Source organism: Nilaparvata lugens, chromosome 1, assembly GCF_014356525.2.
Source record: "Nilaparvata lugens isolate BPH chromosome 1, ASM1435652v1, whole genome shotgun sequence".
NCBI classification, from domain to species: domain Eukaryota; kingdom Metazoa; phylum Arthropoda; class Insecta; order Hemiptera; family Delphacidae; genus Nilaparvata; species Nilaparvata lugens.
In genome coordinates this window covers 62,622,673-62,646,129 of record NC_052504.1, presented here as the reverse complement: position 1 = coordinate 62,646,129, position 23,457 = coordinate 62,622,673, and the positions used below count along the sequence as shown (strand labels likewise).

At 34.6% G+C, this 23,457-nt stretch overlaps 1 protein-coding gene across 1 annotated transcript in view; it reads left to right on the top strand.

Annotated features, from left to right (window-relative positions):
* The first annotated feature begins 1,237 nt into the window (after nucleotides 1-1,237).
* LOC111056765 (alpha-2A adrenergic receptor) overlaps nucleotides 1,238-23,457 on the top strand; it is a 416,461-nt gene continuing 394,241 nt past the window's right edge. Inside the window, exon 1 of the mRNA XM_039439004.1 lies at nucleotides 1,238-1,391. The gene's annotated coding sequence lies outside the window, so the exon portion shown is untranslated. The remainder of the gene's footprint in view (nucleotides 1,392-23,457) is intronic.

Sequence of the window (23,457 nt, the reverse complement as noted above, 5' to 3'; positions counted from 1 at the left end):
TCCTCCCCCCACTCCAGCTGATGCATCCCTCACTACTCACTACACTGTTGTCGTAGTAAACGGGGCTGGCTGCTGCCTGCTGCCGCTGGCTGTCGACTACCTTGGCCATGAAGTTTGGCTAAGGGTGCGCCCGTCGCCTCCACCCAATTGCATCCTTCAACAACTTGGTGCATTGTCCGTGCAGGACCGTTACAAAACCTTCAACTTGTTTCACGAAGCAAGATTTAATGATTTAATGTTAATGTTTTGTAAGAAGCTAGTGAATGTCGCTATCGATATTCTCTGTTTCATGTTAATCATGTCAATATAAAGATAAAAAATTAGTTTTAGTGAGGATAGGGGGGTGAGGATGATGAGGAGTGTTGTAACCCAGGTAGGTGTAGGCCTAATGGAAGTTGGCGATAGCTAAGTGGAATTCAGTGAATGTAAATGGGATAGAAAGCAATGGTCGAAAAAGGAGTAGAGTCTGTGCATTAATAGAGTGAAACAGTTTATACAATAAAAAATGTACAGAGTTGAATGTATTCTTCATGTTGAATATTGATCCTTTAGTTATGAGTTTCTAGGAAGGAAATACTACACCAACTTATGCGATATTGGAATAGAGCGCATGAGGACTAGGCATAAGAGAAAATACGATGATTGATCAGAGGTACAATAGATAATGGGACACTGATCCGATAGCTTGGGAGTTGAATAGCCATGCTATGGACTAGGCTAGTCACTTAAAGTTGGTTGTTGACCTTGTTGTTAACAGGTTACCCTGTTTGGTTTAACCTGGTTGTTAACAGGTTACCCTGTTTGGTTTAAACTGGTTGTTAACAGATTATCCTGTTTGGTTGGGCTTTTATAGTTGGGTAATCACAAATAATCACAAATTGAATTAAATGAATGAATCTGTTCCAATTATGTAATCAGAAATAATTTATTGATAATGTAATGATCCATTTTCATAGAAGTGAAATTATTGAAGAAAATCAAGTGAAATCAAGAAATGAAGTAGACAATATCCTATTAGTGCCGGTCCTAATAGAATTTTCGAATAAAAGTGCCAAACTAAACTAACATTCCAACCCTGCTATCTGCCAACAAGCAGATAAGGCAGCTCTAGCACTGCTCTAAGAGATAATAGTGAAGACAACTCCTCTACCCTTTAGGCTCCTCTCCCCTCTCTTATATTCCTCACTGGCAGAGTGACTGAAAAATACAGTACAGTGCGGTCCCGGAAGTAGCCGTGGAAAGTCGTATCTTGTAAGTCGTGCCGGGTGTCGTCTCTCGTGTCTCGTGTTGCCGTGTGTCGTGCCGTAAAAACGTTTGTCAAAAATATCCAGATATATGAAGTTCACTGATAAAGCCATGTGCATCTATGCAATCTATTATTGACATCATCGGTGAGTACAAAAATAAACATTATTCTATTAATTGTCATTGCCAGCTTCAATCCATGCTTAACAGACCTAATTGTTTTCATTAATGATCATCCTACATAATATCAATTTTCCTAATTAGATTCACCTTTTATTTAAAAGTAAATTTAATTCTAGTCATCATAACCTCCTTTTAAAAAAGTTTTCAAATGATTAATTTTGATAAAAATAGAAATCCATTACACATGGCTATCCGGAGCATCAACTTCCAGTAAAAACCTTACAACATGGCTCACGATCAGTGACCAATAATAAAATCCCTTACAACATAGCATTCCCAAAACAGGGACAGTAGATAATAGTAGCCTATATTTCGCACCTAGGGTCGAAAATGTACGTTTTCCGGCTCGAGATCGCGGTTTTCAAGTTCGAGACAAAGTCGAGAACTTGAAGCGTTCGAGAGCCGGAAAAACATTTTTTCCCGTGTTGCGAACGCTATTTTTCGCCACACCAAAAAAAAAAACTTCCCAATATTTATAAGAAATTGAAAAATTAATAAAATTCAAACAGCCTATTTTGATAGTTTGAATCTTGGTTATGTCAACTTTTACTGTCAATTAATTTCAATATTACTAATTAATAATTTACAATAGTGACCATATTTTTATACTATTAATATTTCGAATAGTTGTTTGAATTTTTATAGCTCGCGCTTTGCGCCTGGTGCAATATCTCATGGATAGATGGATGAATAGAATTTTCATTACTATTTTGAAATAATGTGATGAAAAAATTAATATAATTGCATATTTCACAGTTTTGTCTCAAAATATATCTAAAAAATTGATTGAAATTTGAATTATGGTAACTAATATAGAAAATAGCTAATAAAAGTCGAAATTCATCGACAAAAAAAAATGTCATTGACCGAGATTCGAACCTAGATCGTTTTTGTTATTCACTGAGCTTTGAGATCTGTTGTATTACGCCTATACGCTCTCGGCTATTGCATAATGTTGAACGTAGAGGCCTGACTGATAACTCTTAAGCTGCGTACACATATACGCTCTTCCAACCCGCACCGAGCACGCTCCTCCCTCGTACCGCCCTCGTTCCTCCATCGAACTGCAGTCGCGCCGCCCACGCACCCATCATGAACGTTACGGAAGATGTTAGATCTTCTCGCGTTCCCCGGTCGAACCATTGTTGCTCCCCGGTCGATCATCAATCGCTCTGCTGGAGTGACGTTCGGTCTTGGAGCAGAACGAAAGTCTGTACGCACCTTTAGCATACACGTAATACTGTAAACTAGACTTCTAAAAAAGTTTACTTCACTCCTTAAAAGCGTACAACCTTTGACTATAGAAAGAAGGTTGTTCTTTCTATAGAAGAAGGTTCTTTCTATAGTCAAAGGTACAACAGACTTTGGCTCATGACTTATATTATTAAAGTTAATATTATTATCTGTTTCACAATAAAATTTTCACTTTGAATTAAGTCAGGTAACGTATGTAGGCTACTATAATATAGTGTATAGCGGCATATTAATTTGAAGCCGGTTTGCCGGCATTTTCACAACAAAATATTGTTCTGAAATCATAGAGAAAACATTCGAAGATTCAATCTTGAGTGGGCCTAATGTTTTCTCTATATGGTTCAATATTAAAGAAAAATTATCTAAAAGTTTTAATAATGAATTACGGAAAAATTACTAGGAATTTTTTAGTCAAGGCTGAGTTTCACCAGTAGGCTTACCTTAAACTTCAGATCTCTGCTGTATTTTCTTGTTATTATAGTTGATTGTATTGCATCAAGAAGTGGAATTCGATAATAAAAAAGAAACAATTATTACTCTACCTCACTTTTGAATATTGATGCAATTATTGTACTTTGATTTCAAATTCGATTCTTCATTTTTAAATACTTGTGATACGTACCTTTCTGACAATGGACAATGCAGCCATTGTATTCATTGTTTGATATCAAAAACACAATAATAAATATTAAATTATTAAACAGTAATTTATAAAATATATTATAGACATAATACCGCGATTCACGATACATAATTATATAGATTATTACAGTCGTTATGAGATTATCTCTCTATGATTCTTGTGAGATCGGACACGATCAGCTGTTATTCAAGGTCATTTTACAGCCCTAGGGCCGTAAAGTTTTACCGGCCTGGTCGGAAAACAATCACTTTCGGCCTCCATATGACGCACGTAAACCAGCTCATTACATCCAAGTGTGGCGAAAAATCCATTACAATAACATTAAAAATAAGCTCATGTCCATCCTCAGTAAATTCAGAATCTTTTTGCGGAATTTCAATTCAATCGGTTCAGTGGTTCAAATGTGATGATGCGTCATTCATGTATTTCCTATCCTGTATATGTTTAAGACGAATCTTTCCCTATTACATTATAGATTACAGTAATAAATTATTGAATCATGTAAAATATTAATAATATAGAACGAAGATTCTACATATCGTAAAGCACCAAGATCATTCAACTTTCATAAAATTATCGATAAATTTACTGGAGATGGCAATACACAACTTTCTACAATTTACATGCTTATTCACAATAAGATATTCAAATTCAAATTCACAATAGTCAACATATTCAAAATCTTCAAATTTACTGTATTTTGAATATGTATGATCTATAATTTTTCAGTTTATTCAACCACTGTAAACAATTATTATTCACAATCCAGTTGAATCTTGAATCGCTTCTGCCTTTGATGTGCTTAGAAATCGGCGGCAATGTATTTGAACATGTAACGCGGTTTGCCTAATCTGCCCCTGCTTCCAGGTGTTAAAGACATTACAGATGGGTCAAAACCTTAGAGACGGGTAAGGCCACACTCCACCACTAAGTGATATCATAATATATAATCAAATTGCAGTTTGGGTCGCGATATTGGCGGAATGTTCTAAATATTTAGCCACCAGAATTGCGACCATGATGGCCGAGTGGGCCTGAGGTACAACAACTATTGTATTCAAAACATTTTATATCGAGGTATAACGACCTTCCAACGTAAAAGTCCATAAAGACTTGAATTATGTGTGTGGATTGTGTGTGATGTTATGTGTCTTATGTGAGTGCTTTACAACATTTCTTAGTTTTATAGTCTAAAAATTTCTATCCTGATTCATATCATAACGTATAGTAACATTCACTTATAGTTTCATTTAATATAGCTTGAGCCTGATTGATTGATTGAAAAGTTTGATTTATATTATTCCTGAATCAAATTATGTTGAGATTATGACGTATTGATATAACTATCTTGCTTAGTATCACGATTGCCATATCTTGCATCTTCACAAGGAATATAATAATTTAGGGCAATCTTTTTCTTTCTTGAGTGCGTCATAAAGTTTTATTATCTTTTCCATGAGCAGTAATTTCCCTGAGATATTTCTTGAATCATCAACAGCCATAATTTGAGTCCTTCGCACATCCATCTAACCAATGAACGCAGGCAGCTGTTCAGCATGCGCAGGAGTAATCTCCTCCCATCTTTCCACCTAAGACCTAACATGAAACAAATGAGAGTTCTTTTGCGCTCGCCAAGTGCTTTAAGACACGCACTGAAGCTTGCAACTCATTTATGTTCATGCTATAACACAAATAATGGACGATATTGTTAGCTTGAAATTGGAACAGAAAAATTACAATGATGTACGCTTACTTTGGTGGGATACGAATATACTCTCTTCATCCTTGTGTCTCTTGGAAGCATGTTACTAGACCCCTGATGGTTTGGCCCGGATACAGCTTCACTGTGACTTTTCGAAGCATTCATCAAAAGATGAGAATGTTAAATGATCGAAAGAGTAATGTGTAACTATCTATAATGCTTGATTGAAGATCCATTGAACTCTTGAGGAAATATTGGGAGTGTAATTCATTAAACGTTTGATGGATCACAATTGAAAGAAATTCAATATCTCTCAACTGCTATTCATATTGATCTATTCAGGTTTATCTCTCTATTATTGCGGAATAATCCCATGTGGGAGTTTTTCTCAATTTCAATCCTTTTTATTCTATTTTACCAGTGAAGTGGATGAAATAGATGCCAGAATACTAACAAAGAGAGTGAAAATGAAGAGAAATTTACATTTAAAACAAAATAACACTACTCAATGCTCATGAGTATTTTTACAATGCTCTTGCATGGGTTATGGAATTCGATGAAGAATTAATATCCATGCAGTGAATCATCCACTAATCACTAATCACTCACTAATCACTAATACGACAATACTTCTAATGCTCAGCGTACAAACCTTTAATTATCCTATTATATTAAGCGAGCAATTTCTGTATATTGTTTTATGGCTATGTGGTTATGTGGCTATGTGGTTATGTGGCTATGTGGTTATGTGGCTATGTGGTTATGTATGTCCAACAGATCTCGAGAACGGCTCCAACGATTTTCACGACAATTGGAACATAGTAGGTTTATGATATAAAAATTCGATTGCACTAGGTCTCATTCCTGGGAAAACTCGCTGAAGGACCTGAAAAGGATAGTAATTAATCATCATTGAAAAAACAGATGATAATTTCGTCGTCTGTCGATGACAGGAGATGTGGAAGAGAGACAGAATTATGTTCAGCTGTTCAACTATTCGCAATCAATCAGCTTATCTCACGAGAAAAAATATTAATCTAGAGTTTTTAATCGACTTGATCAAAATAATCAGATTTGTTGACATTGGTATATCATTCTGAATAAGAGTAGTCCTATATCATTATTCTCAAAGTTAATCATTATTTTACAGTTTTAAGTGATTAGTGAGTGTTATTTTGTTATCCAATTTGGTTTGCAACAATCTTAATTAGAACTTTTCTGTTTTCAAATGTTTGGACTGAAAATTTGACCTGAATCTAAGTATATGGAACATAGCCTACTTTTTCAACTATTTAAAGTGTATAAATCGAAATTCAGGGAAGAAACAGTTTCGGGCTGTGCCTGTTAGTCCTTCCTCAATTATTTTGAAGAATTGTGTTCTGTTTATCTATAGATAAATGACGAGCGAAGCTCGGTCCCCCGATATTGTTTTTGAAGCATATTAAATAGGTACAGAGTAGGTCGTGGTGTAGTATTTCACTAATCAGCTGGCAATGATAAATACTATTGAACCGCAATCGATACTCAACCTACTGTTCACCGAACTGTTCACTGCACTGTTCACTCACATGCTTCACATTGTATTTGTGCTACCTGAAGGTCGATCGCAAAACGATCCAAACTGAAAGCTAAAAATCGAACTGACCGTTCTGTTCGTACCCGAGTGGTGCGAACAGAACGAGTGGGTCACGGTTTACCTTTCAAATTCAATCGATGCCACCAATCACCTGCCAATGATAAAAACATTCGGATGTCATCGTGGTGGAACACGACCAACACTTGACCGCTCTCCTGGCTGCTTGTCTCCCATCCTTTACAATGCGTTTCTGTTACATGAAGGTTGATTGTGAACTAATAAAATCAATCTAACCGACTGTTCGTACCCCAATATGTTCGGAAATTAGAAAATTTTGGCAAAAGTTCACAAGAGGCTTGAGAATATTGGGATTTTGTGAGCATCCGCAGAAATCAGTCATCACCAAGTTTGTCAACACACACGACAGCAATGTCTTTGGAATCTTTTATGTTTTAATGCGATGTTTTCTTCAACTTTGCAGGTTCTTGTGCCTTGCTGTTGTAGATATAGAAGAAATTTCCTCTCTAATCGATGACTCAAAACTAAACTCTAATCAATGAATCTAAACCAATAAATAGATATTTCAAAACCTGAGAAACAAATAATATTCCCATAAAGATAGCATTGAAATCATTATATAGATGAAACAAAGTGGTGGATTGACATTATAAATATTGAGACAACAATGATAATAACCATCATGATCACATAATAATGATTATGACAATAATCAATCATATAATGGAATCGGCTATTATTAATGAATGTTTTCTGCTGATATTCAGTTTGAAACGTGTTACGAGACGGAGAGAGTCACAAACCAAACTGTTGTGGAACCAGCTGTTCACTGTGTTGTGAGCCAAACATCTTGTCAGACTGATGTTTCACACGCTTTTGATTTGTAGGGGAGTTGGAGCATGAAAAGGTCCAATGTGAGAGTGATGCTCATTTTTCTAGTTGACCTCAAGTCCTCCACGATTCTTTGAAATTTTGTTTGTAAACAAACACCATTCATGGAGTAACGTATGAAGGGATGTTAGGGGAATAATCCATGAACATTTCGATATGATCTTTCTTCATGTTCAGTTGAATAATTGTTATTGACATGGAAGCAATTGGAAGACAACAAAGAGCCCAGTTACTCAAATGTCAGAGTAAGGCTATACTGTATTCATATTGTAATACATTTCATGGTTCAATAGTTACAATCATTTGGATTGAAAAGTTCTAGATGCCGAAGATGATGTTGAAGAAGTGAATCCCTCTGCTATTACGGAACTGCAAAATGATGTCTGCAGAGTTTGCAAGCTTTAGACTTCGCTAATTAGCAATAGCTAAAGAGTTACTATTGAGTTACTCTCAATAGCAATGTAATCAAGCAAATTCTAATTCAATCTCAATGTAAACCTTTTGGCAACGATCATGGTTAAAAAGTAATTTGATCCAGTTACTATTGAGTTACTCTCAATAGCAATGTAATCAAGCAAATTCAAATTCAATCTCAATGTAAACCTTTTGGCAACGATCATGGTTAAAAAGTTATTTGATCCAACTTCATTCACAAGGGATGTTTTGGCGCTTTGAATAATTCAATCTCCAAGAAACGTTGAAGATACCATTCAATTGGTTCACTTATACTAGAATTTATCAAAATTTGACAATCTCTGTTTCGAAAACAGAAGTGGCGACTCACTTTGAAGTAGAGAATTTATATTTTGTTTAGTCAATCAGCTATGAAGTGATCATACTGATTGAATAATTATTTACAATAATGTTACAATTCCTTTGTTCACATCTCGTTGAACAATAATTTGAAGGTTGTAAAGAGTTTATGATAATGCTGGAGTGATTAGAACTCTCTACCCATGACTGAGACCGAAATGAGTGAATTCTAACAATTAGAATGGCATTTTTGGCTGATAGCGTGTTATAATTAACTTCGAATTCAATTATTAATTGAATGCAGAGATAATTGAGCGTATGACTCTTATCAATTTGGTTATGGAGTTTTATTACAGTTCTGAAGCAATGAAAACTCTTCCGTCAGAATAGATTCTGTTTATAATTTGAATTTGTCGAACTGAAATCTGGCTTGATATAGAGCCGATTTTGTATTGACATCTTAAAGCCATCTAGTCACTGATGCAGGCTGAGTAGACCAGTGGTTATCCTCATTGGGCAAACTAAGCGCCTTTAAAGTCGAGTGCAAGCTTGGGATTTACTGCCAGCTGCTCGAGACCGTCAACCATACAGTGTTCAGTGGCTTCTATCAACTTGGAACAAACTGATCCCCAACTGTATCCCAATATAGACACAATATCAATATCTTCTGAGATTTTCAACTCCAACTAATTTTTGAAATATTTTACAAAAATGCGGTAGGGATTCGAAGATTCCAAGACATTTTTGAATACTATGAATATTGAGGAATTCAGAGTATTCCCAGATATTTCGAAGAATCAATATCTTGCCGCTTGAAAAAACTTGATTCATTGAAAATTCCATGCATTCCTCTATCAGTGAGCTTCAATGTTTTATCCTTATTCAATCAATAGTATCCAACATGAGATGGAAATAATAGTTCGAAGAGCTGTTTTGAAAAAATGTTTTGATATTGGAATCTGGTGACATAATCTTTTTGACAGATGATGTAGTGAAATGAGAATGTCAACGATGATTCCAGCTTGCAATGTTTCAACTCTGAAAGACATATTTATGAACAATTCATGGAAGGACTCATTCCAGCAGCCACTAGCCACAAACTATCATTTCTTCACCATTCCATGATATTCGTTACGAGATAATCGAACTTTGTTGGCTCATAATGATTCTCAAAATCGTTGATAGATAAGAACTGGAATGAAAATTCATCTATCATCATTGATGAATACACAAATTATGATTTCTTTTATTCAATTCATTCATTCATTGTAAAAATACTATAATCATAATAGAGTTATTGAAGGAAAAACTAGGCTGAGCCTGTACTATTTCTTTCCTTAAATTTTGATAGAATGTTTATATTATCCAAAGGTTAAGTTTATGAAATCACACACTGCTTCGTCACTTGAATAATATAATATAAAAAAACCATAATTTTATAAAACATTTGTGAATCAAGAATTCTTGGGTAGTGATATCATGATAAAATCATATAAGAATGATTCTTGTGTATTTGCAAATTCACATAATTGAATATTATTGTGGATTGAAGATCAGGGTAAGGCATGGAATGTGATGGATTCCAAGGAAAACCTTGATGACAAGGAGAGCCAGGTATCCTTGAATGAACTGATAAATAATAATAATCATAAAAAATATCAAGTGACCTGGCTGGCTGAGGTCTGGTGTCAGAGTTTTCAGGTAGCAACCGATCAAATTCAGGGCATCTGACATGACCTAACGACTGATTTTCAGGCAGCCGGGACCAAGGACTTAACGAATCCAGACGGGAGTGGCCCAGAAAAATATCATGCCCGGCCCGGAATTAGAACCTGGGCCTCTGAATTATGAAGCCAGCATCTAATCCACTTAACTACCAGTGAACTGATTATTATCAGAATGTACTATGTACTATCCGAGTATTCCACCACCCCCGTCTGTGTAATATTCTATTTATTAAATAAACAAATAGTGATGAATTATTCTATAAAGGTAATCAATTAGACAAAAACACAACACGAAATAATGATGATCAAAGATGTTACATATATATTATACTGCAATTGATGCATCGAGAAAGTGTATTCTATAAAGAAGATTAATCACAAAACCGTTCAATATTGCACACTTGTTTGTAAGGTATCATCTGACGCATATTATAATCATGAAATAAGTTTTGTGTTGGAATTTCGAGCTTCATTTTAGTGAATTCTGTTATTTGACTTTAAGATGAATGATATTTTTCCTAATCTGTATTAATCTTCTATCAGCTATGCTAGACACAGTTTAATGAGCTCTCTCATATACTGTGGCGTTGGTTATCGAGGAGCATTCTCCGATTATTATCGTCTACCCAAGAATCCTTGATTCACAAATGTTTTTCAACATGAAAAACACTAGTTCAGTACATGAATAAGCTCAAAATCATGAAGAAAACACCATTCATGTTCCACAATAGCAAACACTATTATTCAAAGACTGTGGAGTTGAAGGAAAAAATCCATATGTCTGAAAGTCTGAATTTTTTAAATACAATTTTCATCTGCTTCCATGAATATTTTTGGATAATATGCAGATAACGCAGTGTCATTTGAAAAGCCGGTATGCATTATTATTCACAGATTAATGAACTCACGCTTCAAATCTTGATGAACTGATGGGGTTGGACGTAGATTCTGCTGAAATTTCAATGCAATGTTGATAATATTCGAACTTTTGTGTCGCCCGTGGCAACAATTCAGAATCATCCTTATAAGCAAGCACAGAGGAAATGTCCTATGACTTGGTTTGCGTTTGAATTTATACCAGACTTCATGTAGTCGACACTGCTAAAATTAATGCCGTTTCACGGGCTATTACTCCGACTCTATTCAGCATGGATGCAAATGCATGGAAATTTTAGTGGAAGTAGGATGGGATCAGAAGTCAATAGAGACGCATTTCACAGGGTAGGGTATTAGGGCGTGACGTCACCACCCCACAGACATTCCAATGCTTCATTTTATACCACGTCGTTTCCTCGGTTTTAGATCTTCCTGGAGGCTCTTATTAGATTTTTCAAGAAAAGCGGCTCCTGATACAAAGACGTTGCTTTCTGTATGCAACTAATGATTCATCTTTTCCAGAACTGTGATGATAAATATTTCAAGTGTAGCTTACTGTATTTTAATGGCAAGAGACGAAAGAGTTGAAACGCCCTCTCCAAATTGGATAGTTATTGAAGACGCAATGTAGACTCAAGGTTTGGCCTCTTTATCAAACTATGAAATTATTGGAGCTCATTCACACTTGATTGATGAGTGGAAGTTTTATGTTTCATTAGAGATGAATTTGGTAGTAGCTCCAGTTTCAAGTGGGTTTCAAACAACTCGAAAGTGATTTTTGAAAGAATTATTTGATACGGGTTGATTCATTTTTCTAGCACTACTGGCATATCGAGGATGATATTCTATATCTAATTCTGACGTTAAATTGGGAATTTGAAAGTTGCAATTTTACACGATTTGGCAACCTTAAAATTTTTTCGGATGGAGAGCCAAGTCTCAACTTATTTTACACTGGCTATAACCACTTTTTCAAGATTCTACTTATAATAATCATATCAGCTCCATCAGCTTCGCTCAATAGTGGTTTCATCAAGTTAGCTTTAATATCTTTATCATGATCCAATTGAATATTTTCTATTCACTTTATTTATCTTATCATTGTGGATTTCTATTGATAAATTCCGATTTCAAAATTATAAAATTGATGCTTGAAGAAAAATAATTTATTGAATGGCTTTCTGTTAAAACTCAAATGACGAAATGATTCTATTGATAACGACAGTGATATTCATCTTCCTTCTTCTATTCATACACTTTGTAGTAATAGTAGTAATTTCCAATGGTAATGAGTTCGGATTGTTCTATTCTGATATGGGAGTTCCATGAAACTGTTGCCTATAGTGAAGTCCACGGCAAATGAAAATATTTGACATTGATATTGGTATCTTCACCTTGTCCATAACTACAAAGCATATATATCCTTTTCTAGCTCCGCAACGTTGTCGGATTGTTTTTTAACAATGTAAAAATATCCAATGATAATAATGAGAATATATTATTCAACTATTGAAGAATATTTTTTCTTGATGAATAGAATATGATAGACTCCTTAAAACGGAAATTATGAGTTATTATCATAAGATATACCAGTATAAGCTATCCTCTATAGAAGGTGTCAGGTTTCTCAACGTTTAATGCCCCACGTTGTGTCGGCAAGTGTCAGGTGTCATAAATATATGCCCCTCTATGTGAAGTTAGAGCTGGGAATTTATCTATTTCTGAATTAAGAAGAATTTTGTCTAAGGGATTGAGGCTATTATGTCTGTATGACTCAAGATTATCTGATTCGGATTGTGAACTGATCTTATGGAACCCTGAAGGGGATAACCATACAAAATATTCAGAGAAAATAATATGTAGGCTGTAATAATTTCTGATGTTACTAAAATAAATTTTGTAAGTGTCAGATAAAGGGTGACAGATAAAAAGATTTTTTATTTGGTCAGAGCCAACGGTAGTATACTGATAGATACACCTTGATATCTTATATGGACCGTGAAACTTACAGGTTATCCCAGATTTGGGAATAGAATATTTCAATCGCTATGAGCTTAAATAGAGCAATCTTGAAACTATTACCTGTTTGTGGTTCTGATAAAGAGCCAATGCAACTTGAACAGAGATATAGATCACAAATCCATGTATGATTGTGTCTCTCACCTCTATCAGAATTAATAATGGATAATTTATTAAATAAATATAATATCTGAAAAGATGTTCGAGTACAGAATCTAATGCAATCAGTGTTGAGTTACATTGACCCAAATTCTGCAAAATGCCGCATACACTGCTTAATTTTGTCTGGAAATTATGAGCTAGGTTACCGACAGTAACTAATGTAAGAGTGAATGTAAACAAAATTATATTGATTAATTTCGCAGCAATCAACTGATAAATCAGCAACCATCTACAACCTTCCACTCAAATAATTTCTTGACTTGTTTCACTGACCATATGAGGTCTACTAAAATACCAATGATAACGTGTCAAAGACGATATTAAGGTTTTTAGAAAGGAAACGAACTGGTGGATATGCTCAGTTATTTCAATGTATTATATAATCATCAGATTTGCGACATTACAAGATAAGTAGACAATAATTTAGAAATTTTCAAGTGAGTAATGGTGATCAGTATAATGTGTTCTGGTTTAACAATACCAGACATGTACAACTGATAATCTAACAACCATTTATGAATTGAAAGAAAATTATATAATGACCTGATAATTACAGGGTTGTGAGTTCTGCTTTGGAATAGCTTGATTGATAAACATATTATGAATTAGTTTAATTTAATAATGACTATTAAAATGTAGATCAACGTTGAATTTTCCCTGATTGCAATCTGGTCATGACCAATAATTTTCCCAAGACTTTATGTCGTTATGAATCGTAGAAGGGGCCCCAATTTAATTATTAGAAGAATAACTCACGCGACTCTGTTTTCTTCTTTCCTTGGTTCTCAAATAATTCTTCTGCTATGTGCTGGATTTTCTGGCCTCCAAGTAGAACGTGCTGCTGGCGTATTATTCGGCGATTCATTTAGATTCAATCGGGTATTTTTACGTTAATTATTATTTTCATAGATGAAGAGGAACTCCACAATTAACATTGATATTTCAAACACTAATATTAAAAACAATTAACATATACAATTTTTCAATAAAATGCAAGTCTGCTAGAAACGTGTGACTAGGGCAAGGTCTGTGCTAGAGAAGAAGTCTTCTTCCACGAATTGAGCTAATAGTTCCTTGAATCTCTATGTTTCTAATTTGCATAAGACAATTGCTATTGGTTGTAACTGAGTGACGTAATATACACGTCATATTTTTATGAAAAATAGTTCCTTTGTTCACACTTAATTCTCTGACTTATAGGACAAATAAATACATTAACAAATCAATGCAATTCAAATGAAACCGTGCAGATTAATTCCGATACCAGATAAATTATAATAATAAAGATTTCTACATTTTGTGTTGTATTTCAACAATTCAAATTTTGGTATCCCTTCCTTTGTCCTCTGATTGGTAGTTCATGCAAAGAGAAACAAACCCAGCGAGATCGCTTCCATTCAATATTCATTTGATAATAACCTGAATAATAAATGTAATTAAATTGGATACAACCGTTTATCAATTTAGACTTACATACAAAGAGTATTTGTAACTTTTTTGTTGTTACTGTACATCAACATAATATATTCATTTTATAATTTGTTTTTCAAGAATAAATTCATTTATTGTGCTAATAATTTCGATTAATTTGTTATTGTAGATTCCTTCTTCCTTTTTCACAATGAAGAAAAATAATAATTCATAAAGAATGGCATGTGTTCACATTATTTTATATAATACACAAGGCCTGGTTGATCTCAGATCTTTGCTAGTATTCTAAGCCTTCAAGCGTTTTAGGTTAGGTTTATCATAACATTGATTTAACCCATAAATGCTGTTTCAATGCAATAATTTTAGAATTATTATAATAAATAATATGAACTCTAAATTTATTGACTGGAGGAGACAGATTCAATAGAATATCATTATCATTAACGGTAAACGTTGATAAGTAGTTTATTAAGAGATAATTTGCTGTTTCTGCCTTGATCCTCAATAATATAATTCAAAGAAAGTGTTTTTTATGAAGCCACTATAAAGAATCGTAACAAAGGCTATGACAAGGCAGTGAATCGGCAACGCTGTTTTCCTATCTTTCTCTAATGCCATTATAACGTGGACCTCAATATAAGTTAGTACCAGAACTTCAGGATGTGCCTGCTCTGAAAACAGGGTACTTGTACAGCATGATGCACTACGTAACAGTTATGTCTATGTGTGTTGCTTGTGTTTACTTCATGTGTCAGCTGTTTGCTATGATTATTGAGGACAACTGTCAATCAGCAGAATGTGAGAGAGAAGCACGCGACCGACTCAATCTGTCAATTGTGATATTCGCTTTCGACTAATTATGGTGTTCTTCGTCAAATCTGACGTTGAAGATCTCAATTGAGCCGGCATGATGTGCACTAATTAACAAAGTGAGGCCAGACCAGCAGGACCAAGGCTAGAAATCAACACTAGAATATCGACAGGGTGACAATTGGTTACGTATGCAAGCAAGCATTGTGCGCTTTGATGGCTTGTGAACATTGGCTGCGGTGGGTGGATCTTCCGCTTGTAGAGTGAGCCGATTAAGTAGTGATGCCACTATGATGCGGCTCAACATCACAATATGCTCTGCTCATTTCAAGCACCATTATAAACATTAGATTGAGTGATAATGAGGAAACCTTTTTCGAAAAGACCTGGTAGTTATTTAGTCATTAGCCTGGCATCTATTATCGCAAGTTTACCTTAATATGATAATACTATTGAGAGAATCAACATTCAATATTTTCAATAAACCGTTCCTCATTACTTTTTGATAAAATCTCTTCCAATATTCAACGGTAGTATCGAGTATTTATTACTATCTTACTAATTATTAGCATGGATCATTGTTGAACATCAAAGGAAGTCATTGTATCAATCAATCCTCAATATCTGAGCTGGAAGCTAAAACTATATTCACTCAGCTGAATATGTGATCATTGAACTTACAATATTCAATCACACTCTATGGGTGAAAATACTGTATTATGAAACCTATGAGAATGGATAAATATCTGCCTGTTTACTGTCATTACATAATTACAATAATTATCAGACTCTATGGGGAAAGATAGTTCATTATGAATGCTATTGGAATGATGAACCTTAATTCGTTCAGGCTCCACTCCTCTAGTTAGATGATACGATACATTACAAATTGGAAAATCCCTTTCGTATGGCAAAAGCGGTGTTTTTGAGCTATCTTCTAACATAATTTCAGTTCAAAACTATTCATAATATTCGACATTGAAAGTATTAATGGATGTGAGGAAATGAGGGTATTGAAATAAAACAGAGATTTGTGATTTGGCTTTCGATTGGATTGTTTAAATTGGTGAGAAACATAAATCATTACAGTTAATGTTGAAATTGTTCCTGGATTCATCATTATCAACTTGGAATTCATTCTTGCTAACTAGATGTAGCCTGATACTCACATGCAAAGCATGAATCCATCAGAGCAGAAACGTCCACTGTCGAATAAAAGCACGGCTGATCAAATAATTATGCGTACGCACGTATGCACAGGACACATGCACGCTCCAATAATAAATCATACGAATCAGTCCGTTGTTTACTCCACGAATGAACCAAATTAATCACCGAATAAAGAATGAATCAATTCTATATTGAAAATTATGGCCTCCACTAATAAACGATTCGTGAACCGCTGGAGTTTACATTTTCATGTAAACAGTATGATTGGATTCGCTAGCTACGACAAATAACATGTATTTTTAATTTCCATTGGAGGGATTTTCATCCATAAAAATAACTGCCATCAGAGCCAATAATGTTCTACAGAATATGATCTTGGTAGATGAAGTATCAATTTTTCTGTAACAATCGAGTCATTTTTATGTAAATCAATACATTTCAAGCAAATATACCTTATTACAATGCAAAATGTACCTTATTACATTCGTCGTGTCAAGGCAACCGAAGTGAGTGGACGTGTTTCCAATTGCGCTGTAGTACTCGATTAACTAATTTCATTCATTGGTCATAATATGCGTTGCGGGTATTGTGATATTGCTGTTCCAGAGCGTGACATTATAGTGTGTTCAAGATGTGATAAAAAATATCATTTTTCCTGTCAATCTATCAAGGGAACTAATTTTCTTAAGATGTCGGCTGATACGAAATGCAAGTGGAGCTGTCTGAACTGCAAGTCAGGTAATAGCGTGGGTGCTGCGACGGAGGGGGTGACGGTGGAGAAGGGTGTGGACGGTGCTGGTGATAGTGCGAATACTACATCTTCTACGGGTTATATTTCTCCTGTCGATGTGCAGCTTATCTCAACTACTGTCAAGTGGACTGCAAACTTCCACTCAGATAAGACTGAAAGAACCGCAAAGCATTTCCTCTGAAGCCCATTGATTCCATTTTTTCAAGTGAAATGGTACGGTCAACGGTGTCGAAAGCCTTTGTAAAATCAAGGAACACACCCACAAATTTATTTCAATTGTCCAAGTGATTTATAATATCTCTTGTTACATAAAAGATTGCGTCAGAAGTGTTCAAACCACTGCGGAACCCAAATTGGGAATTGGATAAGATTTTATATTTCTCAAAATAACTTATAACTCTTGATTTCACACATTTTCAATAATCTTGGATATACTTGACAGCAATGAAATGGGCCGGTAATTATTCAGGTTTGACTTTTCTTTACCTTTATGGAGAGGGATAACAGTGGCATGCTTCATCTCCTCTGGGAAGTATCCCTGCTCAAAACACAAATTTATGATGTATGCCAGAGGCAGAGAAAGAGTCAAGGAGCAATTTATCAGACATTTAGAATAAATACCATCTATGCCAGCAGCTGCTTTTTACTTAAGTTTTTTTTCATGTTATCTTGTATCTCTTGTGATGACACGGGGCTAAAGAAAAATGAATTCCATGAAGTCCTATTAATTTTTTGTTCAATGCCAAGATTTATATCTCTCTTATTTTTAATTCTCTCTGTAATATTTTTACCAACATTTGCAAAATGCCTATTGAATTCCTCAGCCATCTCCACCCCCCTATCACTTTTTATAAGTTGGTTATCCAAAGACACAATATCTGTAATGAAATGATTTCTTTGCCGGACAGTATCTGTTGCTTCATCAATTGTTCTCCAAACCTTTTTTAAGTTGAGCCCGCAATCAACAAACTTTTTTGAAAATACATTTCTTCCGCAGCCCTTAGAACAGACTTTAAAATTCTATTATAACTTTTATATGTATTTTTATGGTTCCCTCTATTCATTTGTGGACGATACTGTTGCAGTGTTTCATGGTTCGAGTTGGGTTGATACTTGCGAGAGGGCTAACAGTGGCCTGGCTATAGTTAAGGATTGGTTAGACGAAAATCTAGTATCTATTAATGTTGCAAAGACTGTTGCCATCCCATTTTCCCTGACATCTGCGGGTTGTTTGACTGATGTTGACAACTGCAGAATTGGTATTCATGAAACTGGCTGTAATGGTTGTGCATGTACATGTGCACAACTGGAGTTCCAGTAGAATGTTAAGTACTTAGGTATCATGATAGATAAGCACTTGCGTTGGGGGAGTCATGTGGCATATTTGTGCTCAGGACTGAGAAAATTGATTTATAAATTTGTTCAGTTGAGAAATATGTTGCCACTACACCAACTGAGAATGGTATTCTTAGCCTTAATAAAGTCCATTGTGAACTATGGAATCATTGGCTGGGGAAACTGTGGGGCTTCTATTATGCAGCCACTAATTCTATTACACAAAAAATTATAAAAATCTGTCTTAAAAACCAATAAGATACCCTTCTGAATATATATATACAGAGAATTTCTGTTATTTAGTATACCACATCTTTTTGAATTTGAATTATTGAAGTTTATTTATTTGAGACCACATAATTTTCCTTTATCTGCGGTACACATGTATGGTACACGAAGACAACTTAGAGAACCCCTTGAGGACCCCCGTCTTAGGACTACTGCAGCTGCAGATCATGCATTTTCCAGGGGGCCCCGTTTATTCAATCAACTTCCTCTATCAATAGTCTCTGCACCAAGCTTTTCCATAATATTCAAAAATGGTGTCCGTTGTTTCTTTGAAATGAGGCAAAATTGAAGATTGATGTATAAGGCCTTTATGTTCACTTATGTCTCTCTCTTTTTCATCCTTGATGTTTCATTACGGTAGAATTGAGGATTAAGTGCATGAGAGTCTTTTCTTTGTTGCTTTTTATTCTTCCTATGCATTTTGTTAGTTTTTCTCACTGTGTCCATTATCATTATTTTGGTTTTATATACCAGTTTCATTTAATTTTCAGTGACTCTGAAAGAAAAATTGTAATATAATGAAGAAAATTATTTTATCTATTTTCTTCTATAAAATAAGATTATATATAAATAGGTATGATTTTGTTTTTATCAAAACAGATTGTAAATTTAGTTTCGTTAAAAGAGTCTTTGTTGATTGAAAAATTATTTTTCTTGTTTCGTTTTGTTGAATATTGGTACAAATGCTTACAATATTCATAACAAATGGTGTTAAAGTATAACACAATTGATTCAGTTTATTTTAGTTTTGTTGAAGGATTTTTTAGTTTATTTTGTTGTAGTTGGTTTTTTGTTTAGTTGAATGATATTCCGGTTTGTTTGAATGTGTTCTGGTTTATTGTACTGTAGTCCAAGATAAAGTTATTATCTTAAGCGACTCATCCCTTAGCACAAGCATTATGCTTAAAGAGGGATGAACCATCAATATTTTTTCAGGGGCACTTACCTTTCATTATTATTGTCATTCATTATTATATCCTATTTTATTTAATTTTCAAATATTGTATTATTCTGTTTATTTATTATTTTATTATTGGATGTTTAATGATTATGAAATGCTTTTGTGTTCTTAAATGTGATTGTAAAGTAATTTATTCATTTTTATTGGTTGAATAAAGCATTTTATTATTTATCATCTATTTAGTATTATTATAATAAATATAGAATTAGTTATAGGTGGCCGAACTCTTGAGATTCCAATTATAATACATCACATATTTTACAATACAATACATATATTTTGATAAACAACAGGTATTACAGGTAGTTCAATATGGATTATACAAGAAAATAAGATACAATATTGTTGATGAAATTATATCGTTTTGGTAGACTAAAAAATTAAAAATGCGCAATTAAACTGCTATATATGTATATTCCATGCACAATCGCTTATGTGATAATCACATTGCTTATCTGCAGGCAGAAATAGATGAAAATTGTTAAAATCTTTCAAGTTATCATTGCTTCATCAGATCCATCGGTTGACCAATTGACGTGGTGATATGTTCAAGTTGGTCGAACAATAAATGCTCACTTGAATGCTAAATTGAATTACATCGTTCAATTACAGTAGAGAATATAATTATAATGATTATCGGCAGCTATCTGAATTAATTAATTTATTCTAGTTGAAAAAGGACTGCAAGTGACAAGCGATCGATCTGATTTCGGCAGGCTGTTAAGTGGGTAGTTGGTATAGGTTCAGGTGATAGGCTGAGCAGGCAGCATTCGGCCATTTTGCGAGATGGAAGCAAATTTGTTTGAAGGATCTTGAACAAGGATCAGGTTGGTATGGTAATTGCGTTTTCGTGTGTGGCCGTGCCAGCTTTTTGTGAACACTGGCCTCTCACTCCTAATGTCACCCGAGACATTCTTATGCTTCCCGGTATAGATTTCATTAAAATGCAAATCGCATTCGCTATCGGTTTTAATTAAAATGCAAAACGATAATATGTAAAAAGAAAATTTATCGGAGCTCACATACCGCGCGCGCAAAAGGGTAAGCCTGCATTAATATTCTGCGAACCTTGGTGAAATGTGGGAAACGCCGGAATTTCTCTCATGAGAGCATATCGGTTGCAGGAGGACCGCTCCGAGTATTAAAATCATTCCTGATTCCAGTTTTCTCGTCAAACACACATCGTTTACATTCATGATTTCATCTCACTTTTATTGGTTTGACCATTTCTTGCATCGCAATGTTTCAATGTAAATAAAAGTTTCTGATAAATAATTGAGAGATAAACGAGATAAGAGAGTTTATTACAATAACACACTCACTTATTTGAATTTCAACTTCATTCATCCTCTCTGAAGAATATGTTTTATTTCATATGAAGAAGAATAGACTATAATTAATGAAGTGTAGGTGATGATAGAAATGTTACATCTTCAATTTATTCAAGTTTATTTATATTCAATTTTGAATTATATTCATCATACAATATTGTTACATACCGTTATTATTTTTCATAAGTGACTCTTCCATATAATTCAAGATGTTACATTAGTTGGTTATTCTGATGTTTTCTAAAATCACTTTCGTCTCTATATTTTACTAGCCGTCAGACCTATGCTTCGTTCATCTCATCCGCTTAGCTAGGGACTCTGCTAGGGGCTCCGACCCCTGGACCTCCAGGCTTGATCATCCAGGAAGAGAATGATTTTTCATTTTAGCTTGCTTCCTCGGTCAATAAGTCTAAAAAGACTTTCAGGCCCGATTGAGTCGAAAGTTTTATTTGAACTATGTAGCGCAAAATTGCAAAATCTTTATTTTTATCAGAATTAATTAATATTCAGTTATTTCCCAATAAGACACCTGGTTTAGAATTACGGGAACTATTGTATCTCATTCTTAAGGTGCGTACAGACTTTCGCTCTGCTCCGCAACCGAACGTCACTCGAGCAGAGCGATTGATGATCGACCGGGGAGCAAGAGTGGAACGCGAGAAGAGCTAACATCTCCCGTAACGTTCATGATCGGTTCGAATGCAGAGTGGGGGCGGAGCGTGCGCGGAGCGGGTTGGAGGCGCATATATCTCTACGCAGCTTAAAAGCTCATCGGAATTTGCAAAAGGAATGCTGTGGAGAACTTATCAAACATCCATATCCAACACTCTTGAGTATGAATTTACTTGAAAAATGTAGAAAAATTCTTTGAAAACTCAATGAAATACTTGTAAAGAGGAACGCCCTAATTTAGCTTCACAATTATTGAAGCTGAACCTGTGTACACTTTAGTGTTTACACTCTCAACTCATGAGAACCATCGAAAAGTTTTTTTAAAATCCTCAAAAATATCACACCGAACCTTGGAGAATTTGTATCTATAAGATAATAAAAAGTGACAAATTTAGAAAAACGTCAATTTTGAGCGTATCTCCGGCAAAATATTGGAGTTCTCAAGAATCAAGATTCAAGATTCTTTATTGCCAGAACAACTTTACATTGTATGAGCACGTCAAAAAAATAATAACAATAATATAACACTTGTGAAATAAAAGATAAATTATGATATAAGATTAAGCATATGGAAAAAAGAAATCGTATAATATATGAAGATATTACAATAACAATTTGTCTTATTATTTTGTCTTAGTCTTAGGAACAAACTACAATTCATATTAATAAGTTATTCAGTTTTACCAAAAATTAAAAGGTAAATGTTGCATCATGAGCATTCATAATATTGTAGACTGAAAATACTCATCTACCGAATAGTATGCACTCTCTGTCAATTTAAATTTAAAATTTGTTTGAATTCATAGATTGGCAGCTCTCTAATTTCTAGAGAAAGATTGTTATAAATTTTGGCTTGTTGAAAAATATGGCTATTTCTTGTCTTGGAGAGTCTAATTTCAGGCAGTGATAGATCATAGAATAAGAATGATTGGCTCCCAGACGCGGAAAAGATTCCTTATTCATTTTAACGTATAGCAAGGTATGAAGAATAAAGAGAGAAGGGAACGTTAGAATTTTCAGACTTCGAAAACTCTCTTTACAAGACTCTCTGTTCTTCAAGTTATTCAATACTCTCACTGCCTTTTTTGCCAAATAAAAACCTTTGTTGCATGACAAGAGTTGCCCCAAAGACGAATTCCATAGGAGATGAGGGATTGGAAAAGTCCATAATACACAAGTAACAAAGATTCAGCATTTAAAGATAACTTGAGTCTTCTTAAAAGAAAAACAACTCTGGAGAGTCTCCTGCACAAACTCAAGATATGAGGCTCCCAACCCAATCTTCTCTCCAATGTAAATCCCAACAGTTTGACATTATTCTTGACATTAGTATCCTCAGGGCGGCCCCTAAGGGAGAAGCATATATATTCAGTCTTACTCTCATTAATGACTAGATTATTTGATTCAAACCACAACTTTGCAGAGTTAAGGGCTCCCAACAGCTTAGATTAAACTTTTTCATAATTCTGGTCAGAGGATCTGGTCGTGTCATCGGCATATAAAACAGACAACGTTGGAACATTACAATACAGGTCATCAACAAAAATAAGAAAAAGAAGAGGGCCCAAAATAGAACCTTGTGGGACACCTGCCACAACATCTCTAAGCCAGAACATTTACCATTAATAACAACCCTTTGCCTCCGATCCGACAGGTGTG